The sequence below is a fragment of the Theropithecus gelada genome, chromosome 2 (assembly GCF_003255815.1).
Source record: "Theropithecus gelada isolate Dixy chromosome 2, Tgel_1.0, whole genome shotgun sequence".
Classification (NCBI taxonomy): domain Eukaryota; kingdom Metazoa; phylum Chordata; class Mammalia; order Primates; family Cercopithecidae; genus Theropithecus; species Theropithecus gelada.
Window position 1 is genome coordinate 67,031,084 of NC_037669.1, and position 8,952 is coordinate 67,040,035.

Here is an 8,952-nt window from a genome sequence, read left to right on the forward strand (position 1 = left end):
CCGACTTGACCCAAAGGGCAAATAATTATTCCTTTTAATTGTGATAAATCACTCTGGAGTAGGCAAATATTTGATTCTCAATTTATTCCCCCCAGCACTCCCAGCAATTATGGTGCAGCTGCTCCACGACTCCCTCCACTTCCCCATTAGGACTGAGTGTGGGTCTCATTGAAAGGACAGGTGGCTGACAGTGACTTATAGGGGACAGGCTGTGCTCTGAGAGTAGATGGCAAAAGCAAAAATTATGAGGAAATTAATATGCAGCTCTGAATTGGCATTCAGATGTAGCGGATGAATCAGAGGCCATAGTCTGATTTGACTAAACTGCTGAAGAAGATAAAATGCTGACTACAGCTAGCATATGTCCCAAGTGCCTAAAGGAGCAGTGATTTCTTTGAGAATTCAGTTACCTATTGCATCCTTCTCTCTAAAGACAGGGGTTCTTATTTATTTATTTATTTTTGAGATGGAGTCTCACTCTATCTCCCAGGCTGGAGTGCAGTGGCGCTATCTTGGCTCACTGCAACCTCTGCCTCCCAGGTTCAAGCAATTCTCCTACCTTAGACTCCTGAGTAGCTGGGATTATAGGCATGCGCCACTATGCCCAGTTAATTCTTTTTATTTTTAGTGGAGACGTGCTTTCACCATGTTGGTCACGCTGGTCTCCAACTCCTGACCTCATGATCCACCCGCCTCAGCCTCCCGAAGTGCTGGGATTATAGGCGTGAGCCACTGCACCCGGCCAAGACTGGGGTTCTATAGAAGAGCAGGGAGCTAGAGTATTTTTCTAGGTTCCACTCCTTACTAGCTATGAGACTGTATTCAAGTTACATAAATGTTCTGTGCCTGTTTCCTCATCTTTAAAGTGGAAATAGGCATAACACCTCCTACTCCTTAGGCTGGTTGCTGGACTCTAATAAGTTCATACACATATTTGTTGCATGAATGAATAAATAAGTATTAGTTGCTATTATTACTACTCATAACAATATCATCCTCATTACTATGAAAGTTTAAAAATACACAGAATAGGCTGGGCATGGTGGCTCACACTTGTAATCCCCGCACTTTGGGAGGCCAAGGCAGGCAGATCACGAGGTCAGAAGATCGAGACCATCCTGGCTAACACGGTGAAACCCTGTCCCTACTAAAAATACAAAAAGTTAGCCGGGCGTGGTGGCAGGAGCCTATAGTCCCAGCTACTCGGGAGGCTGAGACAGGAAAATGGCGTGAACCCGGGAGGCAGAGGTTATAGTGAGCCGAGATCGCACCACCGCACTTCAGCCTGCGCAACAGAGCGAGCCTCTGTCTCGAAAAAAAAAATACAGAATAAAACAATAATGTAAGAAACTAACACATGGCAAAATTTCCTCCCACTACATTCCCTTTCCACAGTCACAGCCACTTGGTCATTGTGTATTAGGAGGCTGTGCCTCAATTCTCTCTTCTGCCTTCTTTCTTTTTAAGAGACAGGGGTCTCACTATGTTGTCCAGGCTCAAGCAATCCTCCTGCCTCAGCCTCCCAAGTAGCTGAGACTACAGCAGTCCACCACCATCCCTAGCTCTCTTCTTTCTTCCTTCTATGCAGCTGATTGAAGAGTTGTAAAATCCAAGTCTCCAGTACTGGGGAGATTAAATATGATAAAGTCTCATAATCTTCTTTGGTCCAGGTCCAAATGACCAAAGAGAACTAGGCAACTCCACATGTACCAGTCCAGTTTACTAGACTCCTCCACATGGGGGTTCGGGGTCTGTGGTGGTCATCCTAACAAAGTCCAAGGGTTACTTGCATCTCACTCAACCACATTACATAGTAAAAATGAAAACTTAAATCTGGATCACAATCACTGCCAGGTCACGGAAGTAGAGCTAGATGGGTTATTTGGCTTCAAGTCTGGGCTTAAGGAACCCCAACAAGAGACCTACTGTGAAGAAAACTGAAGCTACATCAAGTTGACTATGTATCCAAAAAGAGAAGATGGAGGTTGCAACCCAATGCTATTCAATCTAACACATTTTGCTGAATTGCCTCCCCTAAACACTAGGGTTACAGTAACTAACTGGGGAACATGGTCTTAACCCCCATGAGACTTAAATCCCACAAACGAATTATCTTTTTACCTAACCATAGGATACAAAGCTATACTATCCAGGTTCTTTGCTTATAAGCAAGAGAGATGGACTCTAAGAAAGAAAAGAGGACTTTACCAGAAGTATAACACTGTGGTAGTTTACAAAGATGGCCCTAATTTCTCACCCCCATCAACCTCCACACCCTTTGCCATGTAACTGTGCAGTACCCACCCCCCCCCCCCCCGCCCACCATGGCTGGGCTGAGTTGTTCCTGCTTGGACATGAGGCTTACCTGTGTCACTTGCTTTGGCCACTGGGATATTAGCAGGCATGACATAAGCAGAGGCTAAAAAAAGGACTTGAGGGTAGCAAGCTGTCATAGACTCAGTTTTTCTACTCCTCCCCTCTAAATACAACTAAATACCCTGGAAATAATTCCACAGATGATGATAAAAGGTGATGAGAGAAACTGGACTGCCTGGGAATCTCAGGATTTGAAGAATGAAACAACAGTAAATTCCCTGGGTTTTCATTTTATCTCCCACGTATCCCAGACTGGGTACCAGAGAGCCTGCAGCCCAGAACTCCCAACAGGCATGGACCAAAATAAAAAGAGAAAAATTAATAAAGAAACAGAAAAGGCCCACTCTGGCCAGAGTTACCATCAGGGATTTAGAAAGGAGACCCATTCCCAGTGAGACTGGCAGCCTGATCTACCTTCAGCATCAGCACCAGCTCCAGAAAACAACCATCCTAATCTACCCACGGCATCAGCAACAAAGAAACCCAGAGAGGGGAATCATCTCCCATCCCACACCCCCCACCAGGCTGCACCAGCAGACCTAGCATCTCCCAGCCCTCTGCCCAAAAGGCAACCCGGGTCTGGCATTCCCAGTCCTCCACTCAGTAGCAGAAGGTTAACCAGGCCCAGGGCCTCCTGATCCCCAACTCAGTGGCAGGGAACCACCAGACCTTGTAGCTCTTGGCTTTTCACCCAGCTACAGAAGGTGGCCTACGTAGGCACTTTTCTTCCCCAGGAGCACCAACAGAGATAGAGTGAGAAGCTCACCTGTACTAGGTGGCAAAAGAAAAGGCCAGGAGAAATATTCTCTGTCCTCCAGGTCCAGCAACCCTAGATTCAACTTAGCAACACCAGATGGCACAGGAAAGCACTTTTACCCACTCCTATTCTCCAATTCTACTCCCCATTCCTGGGCAGCACCAGGAAGGACCCAGCAGAGGCTCAAGGGAGCCAGGAGAACAAAGCAAAGCAGAATAACATTGCAGGAACTTAAAAAACTAAGTTGTCATTGGAACACAAGCCTACTAAAGTAGGCCAGAACCTACACACTAAACCTAAAAAGAGAGTTTTCCAGCTAAAATAAAGATGATTTAAACAGAATCAAGAACCGGGAAAATCTCAGCTTGAATAAGAAAAGACAGTCAACTGGCACCAACACTGAGATGAATCAGATATTGTAACTGTCTGACAAAGATCTTCAAGCGGCTGTCATAAAATTGCTTCAACAGGTAATTATGAATTCCCTTGAACAAATTAAATTATATAAAACTTCAGCAAATCAATAAAACTTATTTTAAAAATAAAAATTATAGAATTAAAAAATACAGTAACTAAAATAAAAAATTCAACAGATAGGCTCAAGAGTAGAGTGGAGATGACATAATATAGAATTGGAAAATTTGAAGACAGATCAATAGAATTTGCTCAATCTGAACAAAAAAAAAAGTGGCTAAAAAAAATGAGCAGGGACTCAGGGATCTATAGGACAATAATAAACACTTGTATCTTTGGGGTTGTTGAGGAAAGGGAGAAAGAATGTGGAGCTGAAAAATATATGTGAAGAAATAATAGGTGAAACTTCCTAAATTTGCTAAAATACCTTCCCAAATTTGATTTAAAACCTCTAGATTTAAGAAGCTGATGGAATCCCAAGTAGGACAGATCCAAAGAAACCCATGCAAAGACACACTGTAAGTAAACTCCTGAAAACCAAAGACAAAGAAAAACCTTAAAAGCAACCAGAGAGAAATGATGCATTATTATAAGAGAACATCAAGTCAAACAACAGATGAAAACACAGAGATCAGAAGGAAGAGGCACAATATTTTTCAAGTGCTGAAAGAAAATAACTGTCAACTACGAGTTCTGGATCTGGTAAATCATTGTTTAAGAATAAAGGAGAAATAAAAACATTTCCAGGTGAAAAATAAACTATGAGAATTTCTCACTAGCAGACCTATCCTTAAAGAATGGCTAAAGGAATCTCTTCAAGCAGAATGAGAAAAGAAAAGGATTAGAACTTCATAAAGGAAAGAAGATGCTATAAATTGAATATTTATCTCCTCAAAATTCATATATTGAAATCCTAACCCACAATGTGATAGTATTAGGAAGTGGAAGGCTTTGAGAGGTACTTAGGTCATGAGGATAGAGACCTCATGAATGGTATTTATGCATATATATAAAATATATATAATATTTATGCATATATACATATAAAATCCCAGAGAGATCCCTTACCCTTTCTACCATTTGAGGACACAGCAAAAAGACAGCCAACTACAAATCAGGAAGTGAGCCCTCACCAGACACTGACTCTGCCAGCACCTTGGTCTTAGACTTTCTAGCCTCAGAACTCCAAGGAATAAATTCTGTTGTTTATAAGCCACTTGGTTTATGGCATTTTGTTATAGGGGTCCCAACATACTAAGACAGACTACATGAAATAGATAAAAATAAGAATTAAAATTATAGACCATTGGCTGGATTACAGCTCACACCTGTAATCCCAGCACTTTGGGAGGCCAAGGTGGCTGGATCACGAGGTCAGGAGTTCAAGATCGGCCTGGCCAACCTGATGAAACCCCATCTCTACTAAAAACAAAATACAAAAATTACTTGGGCAGGGTGGCGTGTGCCTGTAATCCCAGCTATTCAGGATGCTGAGGCAGGAGAATTGCTTAAACCCAGGAGGTGGAGGTTGCAGTGAGCTGAGATTGTGTCACTGCACTCCAGCATGGGTAACAGAGCGAGACTCCATCTCAAAAAAAAAAGACAGAAATTAGAGACTACCCTTATCCTCCTGAGTTTTAAAAATCATATTTTATGGTTGAAGTAAAATGTATAACACCAACTGATGTGGCACTTAATGTATGTAGAGGAAATACTTGAGACAACTGTATTTAAAAAGCATGGAGGGTAAAGAGACCTAAATAGAAGTAAGACTTGAATGCTTCGTACAATGCGATAAAACATTGATATAAGTAGGCTGTGAAAAAGTGTATACATACATTGTAATATCTAGAGCAACCACTAAAAAATCTGTGAATACTATGTAAAAAATAATATGAGCAATATAAATATACTCAAAGCCAGCATAAATAAAATAATCCCTAAAAAATGTTCAAGTAATCCATAGGAAAGCAAGAAAAGAGAAACAGAGGAATGAGAAACAGAGGAACAAACAACAAATAAAGAAATGTAGACTGAAGCCTAACATATTGATAGTTATGAATGCTAGTGATCTACATGTAACAACTGAAAGACAGGGATTGACACAGTGGATAAAGATACATAGGCCAACAGTACACTGTCTACAAGCAATGTACTTCAAACACAATGACAAAGTTTGAAAGTAAAAAACTGGAAATGAATATATCATGCTAACATTAATAATAATTAAAAAACAGGAGTGGCTATAATAACTTCAAATAAAGCAAAGCTGAGAGGAAATAAAACTATAAAGAAAAAATAAGGATATTACATAAAGATAAAACAATTCACCAATAAGTCACAGCAATCCTAAATGTATATGCACCAAGCAACAGAGCTTCAAATCACATTGCTATCATCTGAATATATGCCCCAAAATTGACATGTTGGTAACTTAATCCCCTGTGCAATCATGTTGAGAGGTGGAACCTTTTTGGAGGTGTTTAAATCATGAGGGTCCCTCTCTCCTGAATGGATTAATGTCACTATAAAAAGGGCTGGCACAAGTGGGTTTGTTCTCTTTCCTTCTGCCTTCCATCATCTGAGGACACAGCAAAAAGGACTTCATCAAATGCTAGTTCCTTGATTTTGGACTTCTCAGCTTCCAGAAATGTGAGAAACAAACCTGTTCTCCATAAATTGGCAAGTATCAGGTGTTATATTATAGCAGTTCAAACAGACTAAGACACGCATAAAACAAAAACTGATAGAGCTGAAGGGAGAAATATACAAGTTTACAATTACTGTTGGGGACTTCAGCACCACACTCTCAGCAATTGATAGAGTTATTAGACAAAAACTAGGCAAAAATATAGATGACTGAACAATACCTTCAACCAACTAATTGGCATTTATAGAATACCCAACAACAGCAGAATACACATTATTTTCCTCAATAAAAATTTGGAAAAGAATACCACAATAAACCATATTCTAGATCATAAGGCAACTTCCAATAAATTTTTAAAAATTAAATCATAGAGTTTTCCAGCAAGAATGAAATAAAACTAAAAATCAATAACAGAAAGAGAAAAGGAAAATCTTCAAACATTTGGAAATTAAATAACACCTATTTAAACAATCCAAAGGTCAAAGAGGAAACTTCAATGGAAATTTGAAAAAAAACATAAACAGAATGAAAATTAAAATACAACATTTAAAAATATGTGTAACATAGCTAAAGAAACATTGCGATGAAAATTTATAACACCAAGTGCTTACATTTAAAAGATGAAAGATCTCAAATCAATAATTGAAGTATTAAATCAAAAAACTAGAAAAAAAAGAAAAACTCAAAGGAAGTGTAAAGAAAGAATAATAGTAATCAGAAATCAATGAAATTTAAAATAGGAAGAAAATAGAGAAAACCAATGAAACTCAAACTGATTATTGGAAAAAAGTTAATAAAAGTAATAAACATCTAGCAAGACTAAAAAAATAAAAAGAGAGGAGACAAAAATCACCAATATTAGGAATCAAACACAGGAGCTATCACTACAGATCCTGAAGCCATGAAAAGGAGGATAATCAGTGAATACTAAATACAACTTTACACTCACAAATTTAACAATTAGAAGAAATGGAGCTGGGCATGGTGGCTCAGGCCTGTAATCCCAGCACTCTGGGAGTCTGAAAAAAAAACATACACCATAACCAAGTGGGATTTATTCCAGGCATGAAAGGCTGGTTCAACATCTGGAAGCCAATCAATGTAATCCAACATATCAACAGCCTAAAGAAGAAAAATTATATAATCATTTAAATTGATGCAGCAAAATATTTGACAAAATCCAACACTAATTTATAATCAAAACTCTTAGCAAGCTAGAAATAAAGGAGAACTACCACAACTTCATAAAGCACATCTACAAAAACCTACAGCTAATACCATCCTTAATGATGAAAAGCTGAATGTATTCCCCCTAATGCTGAAAACAAGACAAGACGTTCTCTCTCATGATTCTGCTTTAACATTGTACTGGAAGGTGTAGCCACTGCAACAAAGCAAGGGGGTAGGGGAAGACATACAGATTGTAAAGGAAGGAATAAAACTGTCACTATTTGTAGATGATAGAACTTTCCACACTTAAAAAAAAAAAAAAAAAAAAAGCCCCAAGGTATCTACCAAAATAAACAAGCAAACAAAAAAACATTCCTAGGCCAGGCACGGTGGCTTACACCTGTAATCCCAGCACTTTGTGAGGCCAAGGCAGACAGATCACCTGAAGTCAGGAGCTTGAGACCAGCCTGGCCAACATGGCAAACTCTGTCTCTACTAAAAATACAAAAATTAGCTAGGTGTGGTGGCGCACACCTGTAATCCCAGCTACTCAGGAGGCTGAGACACGAGAATCACCTGAACCCAGGAAGCAGAGGTTGCAGCGAGCTAAGACACTGCACTCCAGCCTGGATGACAGAACGAGACTCCATCAAAAAAAAAAAAAAGAAAGAAAGAAAAAAAATTCCTAGAACTAATCAATGAATTCAGCGTGGTTGCAGAAAACAAGATTACACAAAAATAGAAAATCAATTGCTTTTTTTGTTGTTGTTGTTGAGACAGAGTCTCACTCTGTCACCAGGCTGGAGTGCAGTGGTGTGATCTTGGCTCACTGCAACCTCCGCCTCCCAGGTTCAAGCAATTCTCCTGCCTCAGCCTCCCGAATAGCTGGGACTACAGGTGCATGCCATCACACCCAGCTAATTTTTGTTGTTGTTGTTGTATTTTTAGTAGAGACAGGGTTTCACCATGTTCACTAGGCTGGGGTCTTGATCTCTTGACCTCATGATCTGCCCACCTGAGCCTCCCAAAGTGCTGGGATTACAGGCGTGAGCCACTGTACCCGGCCCAGTTGCATTTTTATATGCAGTCATATGCTGAATAGCAACGTTTCAGTCAATGGTGGACCACATACATAAACGTGGTACCATAAGATTATAATACCGTATTTTTGCTGTACCTTTTCTATGTTTAGATACACAAATACTTAGCACTGTGTTATAATTGCCTACAGTATTCAGGACAGTCACATGCTGTTTAGGTTTGTAGCTTAGGAGCAATGGGCTACATGATGTAGCCTGGGTGTGTAGGAGGATAGACCATCTAGGTTTGTGTAAGTACACTCTGTGATGTTCCCACAACAATAAAATTGTGTAACACATTTCATAGAACACATCCCTGCCATTAAGTGATGTATGACCGTATTAAAACTTAACACATGATAGCCAAAATTAAAAACACGATACCATTTACAATCACACCAAAGAAAATGAAATGCCTAGATACAAGTGTAACAAAATACATACAGGATCTGTGTGCTGAAAATCACAAAACTCTTAGTAAAGAAATCAAATAAGACCTAAATACA